The sequence below is a fragment of the Manacus vitellinus genome, unplaced genomic scaffold, assembly GCF_001715985.3.
Source record: "Manacus vitellinus isolate BGI_N305 unplaced genomic scaffold, ASM171598v3 scaffold_55_pilon, whole genome shotgun sequence".
Taxonomy (NCBI): Eukaryota; Metazoa; Chordata; class Aves; order Passeriformes; family Pipridae; genus Manacus; species Manacus vitellinus.
Window position 1 is genome coordinate 2,083,136 of NW_021940651.1, and position 12,673 is coordinate 2,095,808.

The 12,673-nt window shown below is 38.7% G+C and overlaps 1 protein-coding gene across 1 annotated transcript in view; it reads left to right on the forward strand.

Annotated features, from left to right (window-relative positions):
- LOC103754819 (collagen alpha-1(XV) chain) overlaps positions 1–12,673 on the forward strand; it is a 126,049-nt gene that overhangs the window by 11,787 nt on the left and 101,589 nt on the right. The gene's annotated exons all lie outside the window — the stretch shown is intronic.

A 12,673-nucleotide genomic window follows, 5' to 3' on the forward strand; every position in this document is an offset into this window, starting at 1 on the left:
CTATGACAACCCTGTCTCAGAAAGAGCTTTTCACAGTGACTATAGTTGCAAACTTCAGCTGTTTGGGACAGAGGCAGAATGTACATCTGCATTAATACAAGCAAACCTGTTATTGCAGTGACTATGATGACATTTGGCCCTGAATTATTGTCCTTCTACTATTGCACAAATTAAACTCTCAATATAAAAACTTAAGTCTCTGATTTCAAGAAGTACTTCTCAAAACGAAACAGACCCTGAGCATGGAAAAATGTCTAAAGACAGAAAATTAAAAACTGTCATATTAACAATATGACTAGCATGATCAATATAGTACTTCAGACCAAACGCATTTTCTTGATATTCTGTTTAAATACATTTTCGTTTTTGCAATACAGAAGAGTATGTAGGAGAATTTCTCCTCTAACTCCAAGACAAAATTTGTTACTTGGAGTTAATTATTTTAAAACACTATCCTGTTCTGTCTGATATGTTTACCTCAAGTTAAAAACCCAGAGGACTTTGTCCTAAATGGGACAAACTCTTAAAATACCAGTTTTGGTGACTCTGTGATCTAAGCTGTGGTTTATTTTTCTGATTCTGTGTTCTGATTCTGATTCCTGCTATATGCATATGCATATGTCACAGAAAATAATTTAGGATAATCGCTGAACATTATGAAAGGTTTCCACCCTCTTCTTTGTTTATTCAAGCCTGCTGAAACTGGTGCTTTATTTAGCTCCTAAAAGTTAATCTCATACATTGTTGTTGTAGGATCAGGGCTTGAATAAACAAAGAAGAGTATGTTGTAAGATATTTCTTCCCTTAGTTACCATAAATTTATAAAATGCAATCCAACCTAGCACAGGTGTACAATCATTATTTATACTACTTTCTCCTAACTTTAACTCAGAAACAAATACATATGTACTTCCCAAACTGGAAATCATTCCCTGCTGAAAAAAGACTTGTGCCTATTGTAGTTGTGACTTAAATCATTAATAAATTCTTATGTGTATTCCTCATTATATAAAGTTTTAGAGCTATGTGACCTTAACAAAGAATTACTTTACAGAATTCTGTCTTTCAAGACTAAAACTTACTGGACTTAAAAATTTCTTCATGGCTTTGTATTAATTTGATGACACATTTGATGTTTCTCTAGATACAAGAAAGTTTTGACACATGAATAATTTTTTTTCATTCATAGTTTTTATTCATTTAGAAACCATTTCATGAATATGTCTGTGCTCTAAATATGCACTCATGTTCTTGCTAGCAGGTGTAGACTGCCGGGAAGCACCAAAGGCAGTCTTTCCTGTAGTGGCCAGGTGGCTGGAAGCCCCACATGTGAACAAGGGACCTCACCAGCAAGGGCACAGTCCCGCAGTTACAAAGCAAAATGAGCAGAGTACATTTGTTGATAGTAGCCAAGTTCAACCAAGAGTCCATATCATTGCACAAGTCCACAATGATGAGGAAGGTCCAGTGTCAAGCCAAGAGTACAAGTTTTTGGTTAAAGGTCTGGGTCTAGGTGAGTGGGTGAGTGGGACTATGGCTGGACATGGGCTAGCCAGCTGCAGCATAACACAGGCAGGGGCCAAAAGCAAAATCCTCAGTTTAAAGGGAACTGCCAAAAGAAGGAGCGGGAGGGAAACTGGTTTCTTGGCACTGTTTTTGCAGGGGATGTTAAATGCACAGAAGACCTACAGCTGTCACAGAACAATGAAGCCTCTGTCCCTGCTCTGGAAATGAACCTCTTTGTAACTGAGGTTTTAACAGATTTTAACATACAATGGAGAGCACTGTCTTGGTTACCTATATGGATGCAGAATAAAAAAGCTTCTCCTGGCTTTTACTGCAGCTGAAGTGGTTACATCACGAATGTGCATATTATGTGCATTTGTTGCACAGAAGCAATAGTGTGCTAGCAGCAATTCTTGTCAGATACAAATGGCAGAATGGTAGGAATCTAAGCCCTGACAGACGGCACTATGTGATATCCCTGGTGCAATTGTGCTATTCGAACTCTGTCCCACCTAGGGTGTGGAGGAAGATTTGCAAAGGTTTGTGGTGCAGAGCAGAGCCCCGCACTAGTATGGGCATTGTATGATTTGGAGATTGATAAGCTTAGAGATTTCACTATGCAATACTTCCTCTTTTTCTCAGCTTGTATTGCAAATATGCCAGAAGTTACTCTGTCACTGATGATGATGATGATGATGATGATGATGATGACAATGAGGATGATGATTGTGATAAGGATGATGATGCAATTTTTCTGGGTCCTGGGATTTCCTGCTCCGTCATATTCTTGCTGATCTGTTTACATTTACATACTGAGGAAAAATATGCACATTTGCCAAAACAGAGAACCAGATATTCTCTGGATTTGCAATCCCATTTTAAATATTGACATGAAAATTAAAGAATAATGTGGTAACTAACATAATGACTAACAACAAGAAGACCTAGTGAGAGCTGTGTGCAGCTCATAATGATTTGGGGGCAACATAGCTTACACAAAGATACATGATATTTTGTCCAGAGAAAACCTTATTGCCTTCTTATTAGCAATAATTTGTTTTTAACTTTGCTGCCTTATTTCTATTATTTCAGTATGGCCAACAGAAGAAGTCTGAGAGATGGAATGGCATGTGCTCCTTGAGAACATCCTTCCTTGGCAAACAAAAAAAAAGGGTTGAAGTTTTCTTTACTGTGTCTGACAAAAGCCAGCAGCCTGTCTTTTGCCAGCAGCAGCAATGTCTTTTTTTGTGCCAAGGGGCTGACCAAGTCCATTGTAATTGTCCTTTATTAAACTGTATGTTAGGAAATGCATAAAGGAATGCCCACAGTGTTCAGAGAGAAATTGCTATTTATAACTGCTTCCAGCCTGCTCTTTCTCTACATTAAAGCATTTTATCCTATGGCCAGCTGTTCAAACATATAGTTCTGTGTATGTAGAACATTGACACTGCTTTGAAGTCTGGATCCTTTCAAAAGAAACTGCCCTCAACTTTCTGAACTCGGTATTGGTGCTGACTTCTTTTCCCCTGACTATTTTGAATTTCAAACAGGTGAATGCAGTTTTGCAGTACTTGAATATAACTCTTCTCAAGGAAAGTTGATTGCAATGCATTTTGTAGAGAAAGTAATTCTATTTTCTTAGGCGTTTCTGTAACACCTCTGACTCCTGGCCATAAACCAGCACATTTGTGAGGGGAGGCTCTCTATGTACGCAGAGTGAAGATACACAAGTGTGACACAGAGGGCAACAGCTGATCTATGGAGATTAATGAAGGAAAACAGCTTTTGGATACCTATCAACTTCAAATAATTTTTAGTTGCAGCAGATGGTCTCCAATTACTCCTAAAGGAAATGAACTTTTATGTAACTAATAGTGGCTTAGTACTTCCACTCTTCTTCATCAATATCCATTTGAGTGAACTGAATGCTAAAATTAATGCAAGAGCTAGGAAGGACTTTTTTAAAAAATTCTGGAAGGAATACAGTTCTTGTTCCTCCAGGCACAAGCTGACTAGTGAAAAGATGCAAGGATTTTTCAAGATTTGAAGGATTTAGTTTTCCCTGTGGGGAATCTATTACATAATTACTCATTTCAGATTTTCTTGTACTCTAACTTGGTCACCAACCATCACTGAAGACTGAAGAGAATAACGTCTTGTGAGACAGCAAGTGGGTGCCTTCTGTATTGCTAACAGCGTATGGCTCACGGTGTACAGAAAAACTTGACACCTGCTGAGGCAGTGCTAGGGATTTTATTTACCTCTTTTATTTCTGTTGCAGACCAAACCGGGTCTAATTGCTGCTGGATATATCCTTGCTTTTGAAACTATGCCAAGGCCAAGGCATATGCTATGATTAAACATAAGTTTTATGAGCTTGTACCTTTGCCTTCCTTAAAAAGCCTTATGCTTTCCTCACAAGTTTCAATATGGAAAGACTGCAGAAGTGAGAGTGAGCTGCAGAATCAGCTTTACATAGATTTAGCTCCAGACAAAAGTCAGCATTTGCTTTTCTTACGCACATCTGACACTTCTAAAAATATCAACAGCTATAATAATTTGGAAGGCTTTTTAATGTAAAATGAAACTTTAACATTTTTTTCAACACTTTCCCCCACATCTCTCAGTAAATTCTGAAATGTTACTGAGCCTTAGAAACCTGTTCCAAGATCTCCCAGTTTGGTTGTGGTTCCTGTGTGTCCATTCCTAAGATCATGACTGTGAGAATGATCAAATCCCAGTCAACCCTGAAATTGTACAGGATCTGCTGCTCCAGCTGGATCTATGAGGCCTAACAGGATTCATCCCAGAATCCCAAAATCCCAAAATCTCGGAATCCCAAAGAGCTACCTGATGTCATGGCAAACCCTCTCAATGATGATTTTTGAGCAGTCTTGGGAATCCAGAGAGGTCCCAGCTGACTGTAAGCTGGTGAATGTTATCCCAATTTTCAAGAAGGGCAAGAAGGAGAAATTACAGACCTGTCAGTCTCACTTCAGTGCCTTGTAAAGTTGTGGAGAAGATTAGTCTGGGAGGTATTGAAAAACACCTGAAAGACAATACAGTCATTGGACACAGCCAGCATGGCTTTATGAGGGGAAAGTCCTGCTCATCAAACCTGATTTCCTTCTATGACAAGGTAACCCACCTCATTGATCAAGGGAAACCAGTTGATGTAATCTTTTTGGATTTCAGTAAAGCTTTTGATCCCGTCTCTCCTAGGATCCTTCTGGACAAAACATCCAGCACACAGCTGGATAAACACATCATGGGGTGTGTGAGCCATTGGCTCATGGGTCGAGCATAGGGGGTAAAAGTGAATGGAGTGACATCAGACTGGCGACCTGTCACTGACAGGGTTCCACGGGACTCCTTCTTAGGCCTTGTACACTTCAACATCCTCATAAATGACTAGGGTCTCAAAGAGATACTAAGTAAGTTTGTAGATGATACAAAATTGGGAGAAGCTGTTTGTTTCCTCAAAGGCAGTGAGCCCCTGCAGAGAGACCTCAACAAATTAGAGGACTGGGCAATCATCAACCACATGAAGTTCAACAAAGACAAGTGCCAGATTCTGCACTTGGATGTATGTACAGAATGGTGGGTGAGATGCTGGAAATGAGATGCCAAGGAAAGGGACCTGGGGGTCCTGTCAGTCAGCAGTGCCCTGGCAGTCAGGAGGGCCAATTATGTCCTGGGGTGCATCAGGCAAAGCATCACCAGCCAGTTGAGTGAGGGGATTGTCCTGCTCTGCTCTGCACTGGTGGGGCCTCACCTGGAATATTATGTGCAGTTTTGAGCTATTAGAGAGCACCCAAAGGAGCGCAACAAAGAAGGTGAAAGGCCTTGAGGGGAAGCTGTATGAGGAGTGACTGAGGTCACTTGGTCTGTTCAGCTGGAGAAGAGGAGACTGAAGGGAGACCGCATTGCAGTCACAACTTCCTCGTGAGGGGAAGAGGAGAGGCAGGCACTGATCTCTTCTCTATGGTGACCACTGACAGGACCTGAGGGAATGGCCTGAAGTTGTGTCAGGGGAGGTTTAGGTTGGACATTAGAAAGAGATTCTTCGCCCAGAGAGTGATTGGGTACTGTAATAGGCTCCCCAGAGAAGGGGTCAGAGCACCAAGCCTGACAGAGTTCAAGAAGCATTTGGATGATACTCTCAGGCACATGGTGTGACTCTTGGGGATGGTCCTGTACAGGGCCAGGAGCTGGACCTGATTATCATCGTGAGTCCCTTCCAACTCAGCATATTCTGTGATTCTGAATCCAACTCCTAACACTGTGTCAGTCACAAGATGCAGAGAGCTCAGAGGGGCTACTAGCCATTGAAGTTCTCCCCATGATGTGAGAAGTTCACAGCATTTGATTCAAGTCTTCTAGGGATGCTGGCTCAAAGGTGAGAAAGATGGAAAGATCTCTTGAAATTTTCATGCTCCTTGCTTTGAAGTCAAGATTAGTCCATGTTCTCCCAGTCCAAGTCTTCCCAGCTCCTTGCTTAGTTTCAGGGCTTCTGTACTTCTTGTTGTGGAACTGAAAGCAGAATTTTGGAAGCCAAGAAGTCCCTGTCTCTGGGGATTTCTGAATTATGAGACTGTCCTGAAGCCATGAACTTGAGATGGCCAGGTGACTTAAAGTCAACTATAGTTTTATGTTTAGTATCTGATTTTATGTAGTATGCCACACCTGTCACAAGAAGCATACTTGTGTTTTGGCAGAAGTTCATTGACATTATCAAATTTTCTAAAAATCTTTAACCAGTGGGCTTTTTAAAAAACTCTCTTCATTATAAAAATCCTTCTCAAATCACTTAGGGGAAAAAAAATTAGAGCTATGTGCCTGAGTAACAGGAGTATTGTCTGTGGTGTTTACTGGTAGAAAAGAAAATTCCAGCAAGCTGGATGCTGAAATGAATACAAAAGCAATGGAAAAATGGGGCCAGTGGGATTGAAATCTTTGCTGTTCTCTGCAAGCTTGGATCCTAAATCAGCACACAGTTTGATAAGGCCATAGCAGCATCATGAAAATCCCAGCAGAGACTTGAAAACAGAAACTGCATAGAGGTAAAGTAAGGGCAGATGGAACTTTCTGAATCTTGCCAATATTCTTCTCAGCAAAAGTGACTGGGATATGACCAAACTGTTGCGAGATATGACTAATGAGTGGTTCAGTTATTCTGTGCTTCAGTTGGAAATGTTTGGTAGACACTGGAGTGGAGTCAACACATTTGTGCCAAGAACTTTGAAAGATGGCCTCACTACACAGAAATTAGATGTTGTCCAGCATAATTCTAAATGCTTTATAAAAATTGCTATGAATTCCACAGGTGAATATGGGCTTCCTGATGTATTGAACACATACAAATTTTTGAACACAGGTAAAGATTTTTTAAATTCCCAGGAATGTGTACTGGTTTAAAGGTAAAGCAGCAGGGGAAATGAACTCAACTCAAAAGAGAGATTATAAGTCAGAATAACAATTTAATAAAATAATACAATAAGTACAATTATACAGACAAACAATTGGTTTTAACCCACAAAACCCAAATATATAACCCAGCACCCTGGGGCATGAACAGAGTGGTGTTCTTTGGGCCCCCTGAGTCCAAAGGAAAAAAAAAGTGAGGGGAAAACCTGTTGGTGAGAGTGCTGTTGCAGTCTGGTCAAAAGTGGTGATTGCAGTTCAGTTGAGGGTGGTGGCCTCAGTCTGGTTGAGAGCAGTGAGCTGCAGTCTTCCTCTGGATCCCACAAGTGGTAAAAAGGTTCCAAAACTCCAAGTTTATATATTCTCCAGTTCAGGCAGGAATGCTCAGTCCTTCCCTCAGAACAGGGAATTCCATAAAAGGGTATGAGGATGCTCAGTCCTTCCCTCAGAGCGGGGAATTCCATAAAAGGGTATGAGGACAGGAACATCTTCCTATCTCGCAGGCCTCTACTGCTAACAATTTCTGGGAAATGGCATGGAAGGCTATAGAATACACAGTTTTGGGTTACACCCATACCATGATGAACTGGTCTCAGCTGTCCTAACTGGGACAAATGTTACAAATACTGTTAGGATAGACGGGACTTTCATAGAAGATCTCGATCACAGAAAAGCATTTTCAACTACCTATATGAAGAGATTGTGAATTTGGTGCAAAAATTTTTTCAGAAGTTCTGATAAAAGTTTGATCTTTGAGGAAGAAAGGAGAAAAAGTCTTAAGTTACAAACCTTATAAATATCAAAAAGGACTTTGATTTGACCAGTCTTGAGTTTTCCTATTTCTATTATCTGCAATGAAAACCTATCTCACGAAATTTGCCAAGTACCTGATTCCTTGTGTTTTAGTAATAATAACCATAAAGATTACCAGATGTTTTTATCTACCTCTCTTAGCTCACTTATATAGGAAGTGTGAAATCACTGAAGAGTTGAGAGCTGATTTGTTTTTCTACATTTTATAAGAAGTTGCACAAACAATTTTAATTGCATTCAAATGAGAGAAATATACCATACACTGCAAACTCCATAGTTTTTTTTCTTTAGCACTATAGTGGCCCAAGATCTTCATCCAGAAAGACAGACTGGGCATGAAGTTTGGATATGGTTATTGCTGTCTTTGTTACAAGAAATTATATAAAAAGTAGGTAATCAAAGAAAAACATTTCTGTGATGACTATGAAGTAGATAAAAAATACACAGACTAGAGGTATGCCACTGTCAGTGTTTCAATCATTTAATCACAGTCTAGCATCAATCAGAATACACAAAAGCAGAAAGTTAAATATAAGACAGACATAGACCTTCTTGAGTGGCTCCAGAAAAGGGGCATGAAGATGATGGGGGAGATGGAGGACCTGTCCTATGAGTACTGACTAAGAGAGATAAGTTTGCTTAACCTGGAGAAAGCAAGGCTTTATATCACCTTCCAGTACCTAAAGGGGGCTGGAGAGGGACTTTTTACAAGGACATGTACTGATAGGGCAGGGGGAATGGCTTTAAACTAAAAGAGGGTAGGTTTAGATTGGATGTTAGGAAGAAATTCTTTACTGTGAGGGTGATGAGGCACTGGAACAGGTTGTCCAGAGAAGCTATGGATGCCCCATCCCTGGCAGTGTTCAAGGTCAGGCTAGATAGGGCTTTGAGCAACCTGGTCTAGTAGAAAGTGTCCTGCTCATGGCAGAGGGATTGGAACAAGATGGTCTGTAAGGTCCTTTCCAAAGTAAACCATCCTATGATTCTATGATATTCTGCAACTGAGCAGTATAAAAATAAATTTTTAAAAAATTATGCCACACTCAGATGTTAACCACCCCTACCATCCTTCTCTTGCAATATGCTAAAGTCCATAGTACATCCTAGTAGCTCAGGGATGGGTGCTGACACACTCTGATTTATCTCAAGAAGGTAAATTCTTGCCAAGTAGTTTTGCAATACATTTACTAGGCTCATTGTCTGCTTTTTATAAGCAACAACATAAGCTTAAAATGCAAAAGCAATCAAGACTTCCTCGGAATAATACTTTGCAATTTTTTCAATAAGATTCTACAGGACTTCTGGGACTTGTTAGCTTAAGAACATGTATTAGAAAATTATTTCTGTAACATTTGCCTCATTTGTCTTATTTTTTTCCTTCATATTCTCCACATTATTCATTCAATCCTGTTGCAAGGATTAAAACATTTATAGTTCTTTTTCAAAGTATTTGCTTGGTCCTGTACTCCTTTTTATGTCCTCTGTTACAGTTATCTATTCTGAGGCTTTTGAGATCATAGTTCTCAGAGATTACTTCTTATATATCAGCAATAATCCTGTCTAATTTAATAAATTTAACATAGAAGAGTTGCTTGATAGAAATATCACAGTTAAAAAGATAAAAGAAAAATTATACTCCACAGTCCTTCTAGAATAATGCTATTTGTGAATTTGTGAAAGGAAAGCTAACATAAATGCTATTAATGTCTGCCGCAATTTGCTTCTGCAAAGTGTTCTGGACTATATCACTCTGAGTGCTGTTAGTATATACAGCCATATCAAGCGTGTTAATTATAAAAAGAAAACCTCCCTGCTGCATGGAAAATATTTTCCATTATATGATCCATTCCACAGTGTATATGATCAGTGATGACATAAAAGTCTGATTTCCTACTGGTTGTAGTCAGATCAAAGGATTATACAAGGACTTGACAAATCAGTTCTGTAAGAAGCACAGTAACAGATAGATCCACTAACATTCTGTATCACAGAACTGGAAAACTCATCTGTGTCTAAGAAACATCTGTTTTAGTAACTCTGCACACAAAGTTGCTTTTTCTTTCCATTTTAAACAAATAATACTTTAACCATTAGCTTTAGTTTGGGGAGATTTACTGCTACCTATCAGTAAGGTATCTGTTAGTTTTTCATGGTAATGACATTGGGTAGGATTCTTTTGCTGTAGCTCTGAAAAGTTTCAGTGAGATGTGAATTCAGTGAGATGTAAATTTAGCCAAAAAAATAAAAATTCTGTAGTCAGGAACAACGAGGATATCACCAGATAACAGAGGGAAACTTTATCATCTTAAAAGCACCAAGATGTTCAGCCTTTTAAATACACCATTAGTTTTGATTGTCAGAGATCTGTTTTGGAAATTTTACATTATGAATAAGAAGATAGCACACCCACAGTTCAGGAGAGTATTTCAAATATGTCCCTGCTTTTAGATACATGAGTACTCACATCAGTGGGGTCATATCCCAAAAGGCACATCTCCTAGTGCCATTCTGAACCAGCCTAAAAAACACTATCCTACAGCCTACTTATATCTTGAGAAGGGGCTTGAAAATGTCCAGTATCTTCTGAAACTGACAGAAGCAGAACTTGGGAAGCTACTTTTCCACACTTCCCAGGATTGTGTCCATATAAATTACTAGAATGGAAAATACCTGGCAAGCAAAGCTGTATTAATGTTTAGGTGCTTGTAGCCTTGGTGTTTACCATACAATTAATGGTATGGATTTTCATAGCACTCCAGGAGCCTGAGACCTCTTCTGTGTTTCTTTTTTTTGCTGTAATTCCTATTCAGACTTCTTTCCTAGCATTTGTTGCTTACACCTCCTTCTTACCCCCATGTACTTGATTATAAACCTTTTTGTAAAGGTTTCTTCAAAAGAAATGCTGCCTACCACTCTTCCTGCAAGATTTTTCTAAAGTCACGTTACTTTCATAGAAATCAATGGAGCAGCTTCCTGTCTTCAAATGCACATATAAAAGTTTGTGCAATGTAGTCTCAAAGTTCTCGGAGCAGACTTGTTGCCTCCTAGTTCTCTTTAAAATGCCAGTAATATCAGTGACCTATCAATGAGTAATGACAGCTACAAAAGATGATTTTCCACCTTTAAAACTAAATAATGGAAATACAGGTTGAAAGTAAAGGCACTCTGAAGATCCCCTATTCCAAATTTCCACTCAAATGGGTCATGGTCATTACTAGATCAGACCAGATTTAGCTTAGCCTGGCTAGCCTTGAACTTCCTAGATGTGATGTTCCTCCTTGGAGATAAATATTTTAACACTTCTAACTGGTTGATATACATGGCATTCCCTATAGCCTGGCAATCGAAAGCAAAACATAATGCTTCTTGGGAAGACGATCCTGCAAAGTAGCACTGGCAATGTCATCCTCTTCCATGTACACTGTAACTCAGTTCCACCCTGACATAACACTGGATTCCAGTCACTGCAGTTTGTAGGTAGAAGGGTTTGTACTCCATGGCTGAGGAAAAAGTATCCAGTTTTATTATCTTTATTATTTAGTTCTGGTATGAGCACTGAAGAGATTGGAATGAAAAATAAACTTATGTGTTAGAAATGAAGGGGTTACTTTAAGAGACTACTTTTGTTCTTTAATCAAGTATTTCTACATTACATGCTCATTTCACTGGCATTGGAAAACAATTTGTTGTGAAATGTGTACCTGGAGAGTATATTATATAAGCATAGAATTATGACTGCCCTCAGTTCTAAATACAGTTTGCAAAATCTGTGCTTAAAAATGTAAGAATTACTAAATGTGATTCTAAAATAAATAGTTTTGCTCTGCATGGCCTCTTATAACTGGGGACAAATGAAGTGGAGCTGCATAAAAAAAATGGTTAATAATGGTTAATAATGGCCAATTTTTTTAAACAGATCTGCACCTAGAAAAACATCTTTCACAAAGTGTGAATTCAGACTTCTGTTATGCAAACAGTAACTCCATTGATCAATGTATGGAAGTAAAAAAATTCCTGTGGAATGTAGGAAACTGTAGAATCAGAAAGGCAGCCACTGAGTAGTTTGTATAAAGAAAATAGTCCAACAGTGTGTGTTTTGAAATAAATCCTATTATTTTGTAATCATGTTTTAGATCTGATGTTGACTGAGGCATTTAACATTTAGATGATACATTCAGAAGGTGATACTTTGCAGGGCTTCGTTTTTTGACCTAAGACACATTTTGTCATAGATGATCTGATTCACAAGCTAAGCAATAAACTCCCATTGATTTTTGCCATCAAAATGAAAACTTAAAAACAAATTTAAAAATGTTTGTTGGGAGCATGACTGCCATAATTATGAATGATGAAATTCAAAGACATGAAGAAAAAAGTGAAGTATTACATTTAGGCATCCAATCGATCTGCTTCCTCTTTCAGCTTGGGATCCTCTTGGAAATTAAGTAAAAAAATGTACAAGTACTCAAAAGTAATTTCTATTTTACCTTTCCCTGGCTCTATATTTTTAATAGTTTAAACTACGTGTGTTCTGTAAAGCCTTTTTCTTTTCCGTAGTGGAGAATGTTTAGTTCACTGAAGAAACAGAACTCTGGAAAGATTCCTAGAACCTCAATATATAAATGATGGAGTAATATATGTAAGGAAAAAATCTCCTGTGAATTTGATTATATTTAACAGTTTCCAACAGTAAAGAAATTGAAGGAAAAGACTGAAAGTCTGTCAGCCAACTAGAATAAATTCAGCAGTCAGGACACGACCCTCTGAAAGGGCTGAAGGATTTATAATTCCACATAGAAGTAGGCTACTGAACTGACCAGTCGAGGAACACACAAATTCCAACATCAAGTTGAAACTCTTTTCAACATTAAGTTCATTAACTGAGCTCAAGGCTCAGTCCTACCATATTGGCTTTATACTACCAGTGAGG